The sequence below is a fragment of the Patagioenas fasciata genome, chromosome 20 (assembly GCF_037038585.1).
Source record: "Patagioenas fasciata isolate bPatFas1 chromosome 20, bPatFas1.hap1, whole genome shotgun sequence".
Classification (NCBI taxonomy): Eukaryota; Metazoa; Chordata; class Aves; order Columbiformes; family Columbidae; genus Patagioenas; species Patagioenas fasciata.
In genome coordinates this window covers 7,991,386-8,006,622 of record NC_092539.1, presented here as the reverse complement: position 1 = coordinate 8,006,622, position 15,237 = coordinate 7,991,386, and the positions used below count along the sequence as shown (strand labels likewise).

Sequence of the window (15,237 nt, the reverse complement as noted above, 5' to 3'; positions counted from 1 at the left end):
AATAAACTAAAACCCCCAAAAAGAAAAATCTGCAACAAAATGTGACCAAAAGTACCAGAAGTGGCTCTGGATCCACTTGCACAGGTTTGAATCCCATTGTCTGGACACAAGCGAGTGTGACAGTGCAAAAGGAGAACTCACAGCCATGAGGCTTCACCAGAACTGAAGCCAAAGGGATGCTTAATGTCACACAAGTTTGTACCTGAGTTATAAAGCAACCTAGCCTTGCTGGAAATAGAGATCCTGACTTGATATATTGACTTGAAGTCTCCTTATTTGGCTAAATTTCTCCATTGTCTGGGATGCCTGGTCATGGTGTCTGCAGGGGAGACCCTGCAGCTAACCTTAACTTTCCTTTGAGATATTTCATCTCCAAGTTGTGCTTTCCCCTAGAAAACTGGTACAAACTTCCCCAAGCGCAATCACGTCACCACTCCTGCCTGGGAATAATCAAGACGCAAGGCATGTTGCAGGGGGAGGATAAGGAGCAAGAAAAACGGGGAGCAGAGCCTTAGATTTATAGCACAGTAGAGAACTTGAGCTCAATAACCTCATTCCTATTTAGTTTTAAAATGAACTCTTCCCCAGCCCATGTGTAGCCCAGTCTGGTGGAGTCTGTGGGATTAAGTGACCTTCGCTCCCCGCTTTGTCTCTACCCTCCCATCTCCATGGTGAAGTCACTGCAGGATGTGTGTGTCTTGAAACCTTACTGCTGCTTGAAAGGGAGGTGGCAGAGGAGGGAAGGGGTGAGACCCGGGCAGCCTGGTCTGTGTGTTCCTGCTGGGAGAAGCACAGCAGGGCTGGGCAACAAACCCCTGAGCTCTGAGGGGTGGTGTGGGGGCCTTGGGATGGGCTATTTTCTATGAGAAAGGGTGTTGGAGGAGCTGGGGGGTTGTAGGTGTTGGCTGGTCTTCTTGGGAGAATGGAAGGGCTTACATCCTACTATAGCACTTCTCATGGGTGATTCATTGAGCGCTGATATTTAAATGACTGTTATTACGCTCCAGAGTGAACACTGCCCTTTCTGCAGGGACCAAGAGAGTGAGACTGAAAATGAACCATCTCCAACTTACCCCTATGGCAGGCTGAGGTAGTATAGCAGTTAATAAGGGGCACAGCTGACCAGCGCTGCTTGTACAGGAGCATTATCCAAACCCTTCACCTTGGTCCTGTTAGGTCCGTGCAGCTGTGATGCTGTATACTAGGTGTGGTATCCTTCTGACTCTCAACAGCACAAGTTCACTAGAAAATGAATTTTCTGGGCTTGCTGAAGTCCTTTGATAGACTTGAAAACCTCATCAGGCTCCTTGCACTGTGCAAGGTGATGTAACAGCAGACTCTATTAATTAGCTTTTTGAAAGCAATGGACTCGGTGGGTACCTGATACAACCTGTGTGTGCCATGGCTGCATTCCCCAGCTGCCTCCTGTGAGCCTGTGATGGAGGAAGGGACTGTCCCTGTCCCCTGCAGGTTTGTCCAGCACCAAGAAAGGGGGTTTTTAGTGCTGTTGCAACTGCAATATCACCCGGCTGTGCTAAACCATATGTGCGCGCCGTGTGTGAGTTAGGGAGCTCCTGCAAAGCTTATAAGCCGGTGCCAGGGATGATAAAGTGGCTTTCACCGCTGATCTGTTCCTCCTGTATTTACAGGCATTTGCATGCTAGCTATTTTTGGATTAGTTGTCACTGATGTGCAAGGGAAATGGTGTGGTGTTCCTCAGATGCATGGGAAAAGGCTTTTCTTGGGGATCATGTTTTGATTCCAGATCAGCCAAGTGAGGTCAGAAATGGGCTGTGATGGCAAAGGTGTGGCAGATGGGAGAATATTGCTGGGAAACTGCAGGAAAGGAAAGAGGTTTGTAACCCATGGCAATGCTGCTTCTGGAGCTTTGAATGCAGAATTCTGCAGAATGGAGTAAACGACAGGATTTAAAGATTCCTTTGTTTAAAGTATGTGTAGTTAACACAGTTGGGTATTTATTCCATTGCAAAATGAGTGCATGCCGCTGTTTTTTACAATTGGGAGGCATTTTACAGTCACTTTGCACTGAATAAATAAAGCTGAAGGTGCTGGATAATTAATTAAAGAAAAAAATCTGGTGCAACATGTTGAACATGGAGAGAACCTGTGCCTGAAGAAAATCAATGGACTCAGAAGACTGGTTTCTTGCCAACATCTTTTACCCACAAAAGCAAAGAATGGGAAGGAAGTAGCAGGAAAAAGTCTTGCTCAGTGTAATCCAAGGTTACAGCTTTTTGTATCTATAAATGAGCAAAAGGGTGTTGGAGCCTCATGGGCTGGTTTTGTTTGTCCCAGGGTGTTGGAGATGTGCTGTGTCAAAGCTGTGGGGAGAGCCAGCCAAAGTTGATGCAGAAGGTCCTTTCTTTCTTCCCCAGCTCCAGCACTGTTTCCTGTATTCAGGTTCAGCTTGTCACAAAGCTGCTTGGCTGGAATACAGATCTGTCTGACAGCTGTGCCCATCAGCAGACAACTTCATTAAACCTCATTAAGATGTCATTTCTCTGCCTTATTTCCCACCTCTTGGCTCTAATTAAAACCATCTCTCTCTGCATCCCAGGCGGTCCTAATTTTCTCTGGGTACCTTCTGCAAGTTTTCTCCCTTTACGACCTCAGTGAGGAAAATCCAGCATCTTAAATACTGTTTACCCAGCCTGTTTGGAAGAGACAGCTCTAGACTTTTTCCTGAAGCGTTCCCAGAGCATCCTGCAGAGATCACCTCCTCCTCCCGGGGCTGTGAGAAATGTGTGCTGAGGCTTTGTTTGCTCTCTCAAATTGTCTTTAAGGGCTCAGTTAATGCATCCTTTCCCTTTGGATGTGATAATTTTCATGGTTGAGTTGGATTTGGAGGGTGCCATGCTCAGACTGGCTGCAGAGCAGTGCTGAGGTATTTGATCAGTGGGATACCCCGGCTGGCTGAAGAATAAGCAGTGTTGGGTCTGAGCTCCATGGCCTTTGCCAGACAGTTTGATTTGTGCAACCCTGGTTTTTGAGCCCTAGATTTGTATTTAAGTGCCTAAGGGTGCTGGAAAGTTCTCGCAGTGAAGGAAGAGGAAGGCTTGGAAATGGGTCTGTTTGTAAAACTGGGTGTGTTGCACAGGTGTAAGGAAGTAGAAAACCTCTAAGGATTCCAGGTTTTGTTGTAGGCCTTATTTGTTTTATCCCCTGGTATTTATGGCCCATTGACACATTGTAGTGATTTTTCTGAAGGTGACAAACTGAGAGGGTGAGGAGATCTGTCTGTAGAGAGATGCAGTGACAGAGGGAGGCACAGATTGCTGATCCCTGCATCTGAGGCAGCCCGTCCCTGCGAGGGAATGCTGGGCAAACACAGGAATCCCCTCTGCTCCAACTCAGCCGGGGTTGCCCCGTCCCCTCCTGGACATCTCTGCCCTGTGGACCCCTGCAAACCCCTTACCGGTGCATTTTCAACCCACCAGGCCCTGCTTCCTTCCCTACCTTCTGTTCCCCTTTTCATTACACCCCCTTGTACAGTAAAGCCTCCCGTCACGCTGCCATTACTATTATTATTGCAGATTTACTGCACTTGCAGAGTGAAGTGATTGCGGTGACAAGGCCCAGCATTTTTCCCTCCTTCCCCCCGCGACAGCTTGAAATCAAGCCCTTCATTTGCATTTACATGATCTTGCTGTGCAGCTTATGAGATTGGGAGATTTATTTGCTACTTAGCTTGATGTTTGATTACACTCTAAGAAGGCAGTGAGCTACAAAGTGCAGGGATACATCAGAACTGAGCCACTGAAAGCCTCTGGGGGACAGTAACTCAACATCAGGTTTAGGTAGATGAGAAAGGGAATGTTCTGTGTTTTGAGAAAGGCAAATTTGATCAGATTTTTTTTTTCTTTAAAGGTGGAGGGAAAAACTTATTTTCCCTCTCACAAAAAAATGGTTGGGAAAACAAGAATGTTGCTATGAAAACACACCTGAAAATCTGGATTTGTTAGCGCAGAAGAAGTCCTAGCAGGGGCTGCCGGGCTGCCTGCTGCTAACTGCTTGTAACTTCCATTCCCAACGTTATCAGTAGGAAGTTGGCAGTTATCTTGGAAGCTTTTCATAAACGTTAAAGGTCAAAGGAAGTTTTGCTTGATGAAGGACCACAAAATCTCACCCTGAATTATGAAGCTTCAAAACAAGCCACTGAACATTAATCCTATTGTAATAGTGGGGAAACTGAGGTGGGGAACTAATGTGCCCATGCAGGACAGCAAAGGGAACTGAGTTTGGATTGGGGAGAGATGCAGACAGTTCATGTATTCTGTGTTCATCATGGCAGACCAAGTTATTAGAGTGTCCTACAGCAAAATGAGAGTTTTCTAGAGCAAAAGGTGGGCAAACCACCACCATCAGAGTCAGGAATAGCAAAGCTTGAGGGTCTTACTGTGACTTTAACTCCTTTCATTAGAAATAGTCCAGATAGGGATGCTGCTAACCCAGAGTATGTCTACATATGATCTGCACTAACCTGTGCTCCTGATTGAGCTACACTGGGAGTTGTAGCCTTATTAGCAAGAAACCTTTGAGTGTCACATCTCAATTTGAAAGATTTTCCCCTCTGGGAGTGATGTTCCATGTAACGCCAGCAGCAGAGGACAGTGAGGACAAGTGGGACATGGGTGTCCCCCTCACTGGGTCAGGTACAATGGGTACATGAGGCAGATGGCACACCCAGCCCAGGGTTTCACCCACCCAACCCCAGGCACCAGCTGCCCCTTCCCATATTCTCGTTGACACCCACAATCGAGGGCCACACACGTGTCCCCGACAGAAATCCATATCTAAGGAAAACCACCCGCTATCTGGTACAGTAGCTTTGCATGCAAACTGTTTGTACTTAGCTTTTAGTCTTGAAAATTGCCGTGAGATATGCTATTACAATTAATCATTAAAGACTTAAGAAAGAGTATACCCCATTACATAAAAGACTCCGGCGATGATCTTTATCCAACTTGTAAAATGGGCAGACTTGATGCGACTGAATAATTTTCCTCTCATCTGCACAAAATCATGAATGCAAGTCATACTTTGAGCCTGAAGTGAACACTGCGAGACCAGCCTATAATTACCAAAACAGAAAAAAAGAACAGCATTTTCTAATGAATGACAAGCCACTAGGTGGAAATCTAATTTAGTCTAATTAAGCAGCCTTTGTGAGGATTTGTCTTTAGATGAAAAGAGAGCCAAAGAGATCTAAATGCAAATGAACTCTATCATTTTGGTTTTAAAGGGCCAGACAGATATGAAAGTATTTGCGCACACAATACTTTCATTTGTCTTCACAGACGTAATCACCTTCTAGTTTTTCCTTGAAAAATTCTTTGCTTCAAAGTGCCGGGACTCTTAGTACTGGTCACTCTTTATTGAGTTTGAAGATAATGCACTCTTAGACAATTTTAGCAGTAGGGTACTGCAGCTGTTAAAATTGTCTTTCGCTGCTTCTTTCTGCTGTTTGAAAACGGTTTTGGAAGTAAAAAGGATGCTCTCTGCTAGGGAGCCAGATGCCAAGTCTGCAGCTTTCGATGCGTGGCACCAAATAACACTCAGGTCTTTGGGGGCACCTGTGGACCCTGAGCTCCTCCTCAGCACCTCTGTGTCAGTAGGAATTACTTCAGTGTTGATAAATCACCACCACCTTGCCCAGTTGTGTTATTTCTGCTGATTCTGCTGACTGTCTCAGTGCTGGGAGCAGACAGCCCAGGTACAGCCCCAAAGGCTGAGGCTCACCGAGGTGTTTGACTGTAATTGAGACAGAAATAGTGAAAACGCTGTTCTCCTGCTCTATTAAATCTGCTCCTGACTTTAAGACAAATTTGTGTCTTTGTAAGGTTTCGTGCTGGTGTTGAAGGTCAAAGACGTGTACGTGGTTCTGTAGTCGGTGTCACAGCTTGTGAAGTTCACATCAGCCTCCACTCAAGTCCTAAAGCAGCAACCTGGTCTGCAGTTGTCAGACAAAGCTGCTGGCAGCCGCTGCTAGACTATGGTTTTACTTGGACCTGGTCTTTCCTGAGCTACAACCACCACTTGTCTCTGAGAGGTGGGAAGAACCTGTGAGATTTGAGGACACGTAGGGACAGCAGCAGAAAGGTTTGGTACAGCATGGGGTGGCCCTGGAGCAGCTGAATGGGGGAGACATCAGAGTCCTTGCTCTCTCCACTGGCAACACCAGGGGATAAATGGAGGTGGGTGCAGATAGATCAGGGTGGGAAAACCAGTGGAATAGTTCTGTCCTCATAGCAGCAGTTCTGGGAGTTTTGGAGAGAATGTGGGTAGAATAGCATGTAGCACCCTGACAAAAAAAAAAAAAAACGTGTTTTACTATATTTGCATTTGACTGTCCAGAGAGCAGCTGGAAAGGGTGTAGTGGTGGTGCCACTTCCCAGAGAGTCACAGCCTTGGGATACCGGTTGTGTTGTGAGCTCTGAAGTCATATTCTGCCAGGGAATGCTTTTGCTCAGTGTGTTTCGGCTTCAGTGGGAGTGCTGAGGTTTAGCTGAGAGTAGGATGTGGGTTATTTGACTGAGAGAACGTTCTTTAAACGTTAGAGGTGGAACAATCATTTTAACAAAAGTTTCCTTCCCCTGCCAGCAGTTATGACCTTTTCTCTGTGCTTCATCCTTAATAATATCTGTTCCATAAACCTCCCCATCTGCTACTCAAAGAAAAATCCCCTGATGTTGGCAGGGCCAGATGTTGTTCCAGATTATGTCCTGCACAGCTCAACTTGGTGAAGCTGCTGTTTACACCACGTAACTTGCTGCTGGCTCCTTTGACTACATACAGGTTGTTTTAATTTCTTCCTCCTGAATTTCTTTGGGCACTGTAGAACATATTAGGCTAAATGCTGCCAGTGTAGGATCTGTATAAGTCACAATGGTGTTAAAGGAGTTGAATGCAAGCGAGAATTTGACTGTCAGCCTTTCTGAGCAGACTGAATGCAGCCACGTTCCCCGTATAGCAAAACAGTTTCCCAGTGGCACAACTCTCTTATTCTTAGGGCCAAATTCAATCCCTGGCTGCAAATGAGATACTGCCTGCCTTGAAAGCTACCTGTTATTTCCCAGCAGAATTTGCCTGAAGTCAATACACCTGTGGTACCTCCTAGAACAAAATATACAAATATTTCAGACTAACAGACAACTTGTTAAATTCAGGCAAACCTCTGGTTCAGGAATCTCTCAGCTTTCACTTGAGGAGAAACTAATCTCCGATCGCAGATGCGGGAACTTACCAACTTCAGTCACCTCATGTACAGAATAATCTCCATTTTCATCAGAGAATAGATAAAAGTTTTTGCTGTTAAAAAAGGATGCTGTTTCTTTAATGTAATAAAACCTCAGCAGGACAGAACGTCTTTACTAGACTATTCCCCACTATTCCCACAAGAAATCAAATATAATCCTATTTAAGAAGCTTTAAATAATTTTGAGCTTTCATATTGACTTATTAAAATGCAGCTTAAAATAACGCCTTCCTTGCAATCCCTTTACAAGGGTCAGGGATATAAAATTTGAAGAAATATGATTAGTAGATCAATTGGAAAGATCTATGCGGCAGCTTCCAATTTTATTATTTAAAATGCCCTTTTAGAAGAGAAGGTGATTCTGTACAAAGAGGCACCATCTCCCTGAAGGAATCTGGTCCCAGGGCTTCCAATCCCATCTCCTGCATCTGGCACCCAACACATCAGCTGGGTTTTTCTTAGACCTGAAGAACTCTTGCAGCTGGGGCAGAAAGAGTTGGTTTCTGCATCCTCATAATCCAGCAAAACAGGGGGTCCTTGGGCTCTAAGCCCAGAAGAAGCCAGCAACACTTGTGGCCATGCAGAAGGCAAAGTGATGCTAATAGAGATGTAAATATGCCCCAGCGGACGGAGCCACTGCAGAGCTGTGAGCACATGTACATTTTGGCCCCCAGAGCCTTTCTTTATTGTTTGGGAATGCTGAGGGATGAAGAGCTCCTGTAACCTTTCAGATGTTGGTTGGAGTGGGATGAGCCCTTTTTTAATGTTGTAAACTCTGTGTTGGAATGGAAAATTCTAGGATGAAATGGGGACCCTGCTATGCTGATTTTGAGCTCCCTGCAGGGTGAACAGCATCTTATCCAGAAAACAGCTGCAGATTCCACAGGTGTGTCCAGAGGGGTCCAGGCAGAGACCTCCTTCCAATGAACTTCAGTCCACTTGCCCATGTTCAGTCCTATTGATCTGGGAAGAACTGGGACTGTGACAAGAGCGTTTTGGGGCACATTGCTAGAAAAATTAACTGAAAGGTGCTAAGAGAAGAAAAGTGAGTCAGTTAGAGGTTGTCCTGAGCTTTCACTCTGCAGTTCTCCAGGGATTAGCAGGGTTGTATGGATGTAAATGATGAGACAATTTGACCCCCGCTCTTGAAGTATATTAAATACAATGATGACCAAAATTGTGCTGTCAGGTAGACAGAACTCCCATTAAGCACAGAGGGTCTTGTGCTAATGCAAGAATCTGCCCGAATCATTTGCTCTGTCCTACAGCAAAATGTATTCAACATGCTGAAATTTAACTGCAAAACCTAGTGAGCAAAATCACACCCTGCCCATTACACTTACAGCCAGTTACTGTGAAATCCTAATGTGTCAGACTTTCTCTGGGAAATAAGGCAACTAATAATTTTACTCCTGCCTAAGGCTGGACTTTGGTCAGGGCTGTCAAGGCTTCTATGATTTTTCATGTGTTTTTTTCAAAAATGTCCATGATTTTGACACGTTGGGACTTCTGTATGTGAGTGAGCAGGGAGATGTAATAGCTGAGCTTCCCCGAGAGCTGCAGTGCTCGACCTTGGGCTCTCTGCAAGGCAAACACCAAAGGGTGCTGAGCCCACAAGTGCCTCAGTCTCCAACTCCCCAAGAAGTTAATGGCAGTCAAGTGTGATTGACTGCTGGCAGGATCATGCCCAGAGTTTCCTCCTGTGGCAGAAAAAGCAGCAGTGACACCAAAGGCAAGACCAGCAAACACTGGGGAGAGCCGTAGTCCCCCAAGGAGTTGTCATGAGGCTTTTCCCTGCCCTGCCTTCCTAATTTTCTACATTTATGACAATAATTGTGAAACCAGGCTGAATTAGCACTGGAAAGTTGCTGCCGATGGTTAAAAATTATTGTTGCCTATGGGTTGATCTTATTAATGGTGCTAAAAACATGGCAAAAGTTATCTGGCTTGCAAATCAATGCTCGTTATCTTTGCAAGGTGTATATATATATCTGTTCCTAAAATTCCCCCATAATCCTCCATCTGACTCTCTCATTGCTTTCCCCACCGAATTTTCTCAATACAATTTCAGCTTTGCTTTGTTTTGTTGTTTTCTCCAGTCCTATACTTATTTGGAAGGCTGGAACGGGGGGGTCAGTTACTGCTTGGGTGATGTACACGAGTAGCCCGATTGCTTTCAAAGGGGCTACCTTGTGAGGCAACCAAGAGTTGGCTCAAACAAGTCACTTCATAATTGCATCATATTTGCTAAATCAGACATTTTACATGCTTAAGAATTCTGTGTTTCCCTCGTGCTCAGCCGTTACAAAAGGCTCCTGCTTTGCTGGAGTTCTGACCCATATTTTCCCTGCTGCAGACCAAGTTCGGTTGCTAAAAGGTAAAGGGAGAAAAATGTCTGTCTCATCACCTCTCTCCCAAGCCCTGTTCAGCTGCTGTGGTATTTTCCTTCATTATGCTGCTGCCTCAGACTGTAAACCTCGCTAATTTCCTACATCGCAGCTATTTATTTAAATGCTAACTCGCATTATGAAGTGATAATCCACAAGCGCAGGAGATAATTTATGAAGCATTTAAATTAAGAGGAGCAGCTAATTGGGAGCATGTGTCTTATAAGCCTTGCTAACACCAGAAAACTACAAATTAGGGAGAAAATGGAAGATATTTTTATCTTGCTTTTTTCTTTTGTAATGCACTGAGGAAAAATATTACCATACATCACACAAACAGTGCTGCTCACAGAAGTCTTCTGTTGTTCGCTTCGTAGTTAGTCTAACATGCAATGCTCTCGTTATTACATATTCCTCATAATAACACGCAAAATAATCTTTGCTCTTGGAGAAGGCGCAATGAGGTGGGGTTTTCTGTCTCAAAATAGAGTGGAATGAATTTTCCAGGAAAGGTCCCCTTTTCAGCTACATGCATTAATTTAAAAGAGTGAAGACTCCCTTGTTATATAGGATGTTAAAGTGCATTTAATTTAGGACTGCATCGCACCGTAAGAGTTTTATAGGTTTTTGTCGAAATGAGAATGAGCATAAACGGCTGTGAATCGGGGAAAAACAAATACGCTGCAGCTTCAGGGCTGGAGAGAATGTATTTTGGATGCCCTGCTTGTGTTTTTTGGCACCTAAGTCACAAACTTTGATTTTGCCACGGCTTTGAGACCAAAATTGACCTGAATGTGAATAACAATGTGCAATTCCCAGGATACAGCTCTGTAATGGAGCTGGCTCACTAAATGCTGCTGGGATGGACCGATGGGGAAAGGATGGGTTTGGCACCTAAGCCAAGATATTAATAACAGCATTGGGGAAGGTGATAACCGTCCCCAGCTTGAAGTTCGCAATCATGCACCAGATTCCCTGGGCTCGCTCTTGGAGGCTGTTGCCTCAATGGGGAAGGTGCAATGCTGCGTGTCCTCGGGAGGCAGTTGCTTTTCCCTACAAGCATAAGGCCCCTTTGGCTGCTTTTTTTGGGATGTTGGTGCTTTGATCAGAGGAAACATCTGGGATGTTCTCCCATAGGAGCCAAGAGGGTTTCTTTGTGCTCCCCAAAGAGCATCCCAGGCACCCAAAGGATTGCATTAGCACAGCTCAGGGGGAACTCGTGGGATATGGAGAGTGAAGCTGACAGCGAGGACCACCTTAATATACAGCCCTCTCCCAGCCTTCAGCAACCACTTTAGAGTAGTTTTCAGTACAGTTGTGTGAGATCTTCAGTTAGGATCCTGCTTTACTAGGCAACCAATTCTTGTGGCTCCCTTGTGTGGTTACTTGAGACAGATTCGCTGTTAGAGTAAAATATTGTGCGCTCGCTCTGCCTCTCAGGGTGCTTGGGAACCGCAGAGAGGCCCTTGCACAGAGGATGCTCTGGAAATGTGTGTGTGAATTCAACTCCTAGACACGACTGCATGTGTGTGCACTGCGTGTCTAGAAAATACCTCGCTTTAATCTTTGCATCCCTGTTTCTGCTCTTACAAGTCTCCATTTACAGATATCCTGTCAAAAGCAGTCAGCAAACAGGCTCTGGCATTATTGGAGCTGCTCCTCAATTTGAACGAAACCATAAATCTGAAACTTCAATCATATCTTTATGATCATTCAGCAAACAGAGATGGAGGATTTATTCAACATGGGATAGCAAAGGGGAAACTGCAGGGGGTTATTGCAGGAGATATTGGTTTAGCTAAGGCAGAACTGCTCCCTCGGGCCTCTCTACGGCCGAGCCAATGAACAATGGCACCAATGACAATAACAAGGCAATTATGGGGAAGAGGGTGAGGAGGGGGTAATGCTTTGTTAAAGATAGAGGTAAGATTCCAGCATGGTGTCTCTTTTGTGTGCCTTTGAAACTAAAGGATGGTGTGTCTGTCTGGGGTGGTCTTATTAGGAGCTGGTGATCCCAAAAACGCAGCAAGTCCTTCAAGGAGCTTGCAGCTTGGGTGTGATTGTGCTGCTCTTAGGAGGTTATGAAGATTTCCTCCCTAATTAAATAGGGCTGGTAATAGGTTCCCCTAATCTATGCTGCACTCCAGGGCAGGAGGTAAGTACCTAAACCTCTGCTGACAGAGGTTTATCTCTCTGGCTGTATGACATTGCTGGGTTTTCTGCGTTTAGGACTAACCCTTGTTCCCAGGAGGGGACTCAGGGGACCACTCTTTACTGGAGGGATGTTCAGACCTTCACCCCAGGTCATGGTGTTGTGCCACAAATGTTACAGCAGCCCATCCACCAACTTGACCTGGAAAGGCTGTTTTGAGATTGCTCGGTGACCTGGTGCCCAGCCTCGCGCTGCTCTCAGCTTTGTATTTTATTTCTTTAATAGCTGTAGCCAACTTTCAAGAGCCTGACTAGAAAATGAAGCCGAATCCTTAGGGTTTAAATACAAAAATATTTTGGAACACCATAAGCAGGTGTGTCTGTATCTGCTCTCATGGGGCAGTGCTGGAGGGGGCTCTCCTGCGGTACCCCCCGCTTCGACACGGTGCCGGGATCAGCCTTGACCATGGGCCCCCAGCAACAGTTTCCTGAGTGCGAAATGGGAACACAAAAGCTTTGGCACAAAGGGGTGGAAATGTTCACAGCCAAGCTGGATCCTGCCATTGCTGCCAATGGATGGGGCTTGCATGAAATTTGCATCTTTCCAAGGCGCATGAGAGACAAATGTCTCTTTTTAAAAAGATGCGACTGTGCGAAAGCAGGAACTAAGCGATCCATCCCCACCTGTCCTGCCACCCCTCCCCTTCTTCTGGCCATTTTTCCTCCCCCCTTTCCCTCGTGAGCCCCTGAGCAGTTTGTTTTTGCCTGCAGAAGGAAGCTTGAAATATTGCGCAGGGGGTACGGGCAGCGCTCCCTGCGGCCTTGCCCCTGATGGCACGAATGCAGACATAAAATAACCCAGCGCCATCAGTAACCTGTCGCCTAAGCCCCGCTACGAGGTGAGAGTTTTCCTCCCTGCCGTGGCTGTTAGCTGCAATGTATTTCTCCCTGCACTAAGCACCATCTTTCCCAGAGCTGCATTACAATGATTTATAAACCCCATTTCTGGGGAAAACTAATAGATCAAAGTGAGGAGAAGGAAAAGGAGACATGAGCAGCTGGAAGAAGAAATTGAAGCATGAAACAAAAACAGAAATGAAAAAGTAGTTTGTGGCACTAGTGAGTTGTTCTGTGCTGCACTTCTATTATTGAAAAATAATAGGGCGAATCTGTATTTTAATCCATTTTTTTAAGAGACATTCAAGTAATCTGAAAAGTTCTTCCTGGAGCCAGCTTGCTTTTGTGTGTTTGTGCATCTCTTACAGAACCAAACATTTATTTTGCTGTTTAGCCCTTCCTTGTCTATTCTCATGTCATTTTCAGACTTTCCATGCTTTAAGCAGCATCTAGATTTTCTATCAGGGAACTAAAAGCATCTCATGGAGGACTGATGCTCAGCTGGACCAGATCCTAAGATGTGCTCGTTCCTGAGCTGAGTCTTGGCCAGGTTTTACAAAGGGACATGGTGGCTGACACTGGGGTGACCAGTGAGGTGCTTGGCCTTTGTTTCTGTTTCCTCTCCCACACACTGGGGATGAATGGACAAGATTCATCGTATAACTCTCAACGTCAGTTGTTACACCCTGAGTGAACTGAGCCAGGAGTACAGACCAGTGCTCATCTTAGTTTTACAATGATTAATGCATTAGCGTTTGTAAGAGCTTTGGAGATAAGAAGCTAATTGGGCTTTTGCGTGTGTTCTGCTTGTCTGGTTCAGCCACCAGACAACCCTGACTTCAAACATAGTCGGTGGTGGAGAATTACTATGAAAATAACCGTAATCCTTGTGCAGCACTCCGTATATTCACAGGGCTGTACAAACCTATTTACAGTGTAAATACACCCTTCTAGTGTGCAAGTGTGAATGTTACACACCACAGATGAAATGCACTGAATAGAACAAACAGCAGATTTGGTGGAAAACAGACATGTGTGGTAAGACTGCAAGGGACGCTTCTTGGAGATTGTACAGAGCCATAAGATGGAAGCAGATGAATTATCCCCAGGCATGTTCCAAACTTGTCTGAGGTTTGCAGGTTTCCATTCAAAGTACCTTCTCTACATTCCTGTAGTGTGTCTTATTCAAATTTTCACTCTTCCTGGCAATTTTCTGTTGCCAGTTGAAGCTGCAGTGTCGTGTTGACTTCAGGCTGGCTGGTTTACCTTGGTTCCTGATTTCTGTTACGTCTTTTGGCATTGGTAAAACAGTGTTTCTGGGTGATTGTAGGTGGAGGGATATGTTTTTTGGGCATGTATAGTTGATACTTCTCGCAGAGAACACAGGAAGCAAGCACGTGTTGGATGTTCTCATCTAGATGGTGTTCAGGAGCGAACATACATGACATGGTCTGCTTTCAGCTCCGCTTCATAACTACCAATGAGCGAGCTAAATATTGCCATTCAGCATCTGCCCATTCAATCAGCCTGAGATGACCAACAGCCTCACAGCTGACCCTGGATTTTGGCTCAGGGCTCCGATCAGTAAGAGCTGAGTGAGTTAAAATGGAAATATTGGCGGAAAATAATAGGTGGCCCTGTTATTTTCATCGTATGTATCCTGCTTACTGCTGACCAGAGCCTAACAGCTGCCTCTTCCATAGACCTTGCACTGGTGGCTGCTGACTGTTACAACAGGCAGAAGAAGCTGTCTGTGCTCTAGTAGCTATTGTAATCCTCCTAAAACTATGATAACATCTTTCTTCTGACTCCCTATGGCCCAGCCAGGCTTTACTCTTCTTCTGTTCCCTGTCTGCAGAGAGAGCTCTCAGGATGAAAGAAAGCCAGGAGGGTAGGGTGAGCTGAACGTGGACTAAGAGCTGCCAGAGGAAAATGAGAGGAGAATTTTACCCTATAAGCTTTAATAAGGTGGTGAGTTAAGAGAAATGTAGCTAGGGAGAAAAATGGGAAATGTTCTCTCTCCAAATGGGCACTGCTTCAGTTTGTAAAAGCACCAGGGATTCCCCATGTGGCTTAATTTATTATTTTCCCACTCGTTAAATGCCAAAACAATAAAGCAAAATCTATTGTTAGCTTTAAAATGCAGGTGATTTGCATATGGCTGTGATAGTCCTACTGCTGCCTTCATTTAAACTCGCTAAGCCGAGGTACCTTTAAAAATTATGACTTGTTTTACATTTAATATACTGAACTATGTTAACATAATATTAAGGGGCTGACTTCACAGCTTAATTGCTGATCACGTAGAAGGCGGCTTCAGCGGAGCGCGAGTCTGGCAGCGCCGTACGGCCGCACAGCCGCCTGCACAAAGGGGCTGCAAGCTGCTCCGTCCCTGCCGCCGGGCTCCCCAAAGAGCACCCTGCACACCCAGAATCGTTTTTCACTCTACTCTTGGTTTACTCACTTGTAGTAGAAGGTATTTGGTGCCCTATTGCAGAGCGGTGCCTGTGCAGTACAAGCAGGACA

The 15,237-nt window shown here is 45.4% G+C and overlaps 1 protein-coding gene across 1 annotated transcript in view; it reads right to left on the bottom strand.

Moving 5' to 3' along the window:
* Positions 1-15,237, bottom strand: part of CFAP77 (cilia and flagella associated protein 77) — a 56,101-nt gene that overhangs the window by 22,528 nt on the left and 18,336 nt on the right. The gene's annotated exons all lie outside the window — the stretch shown is intronic.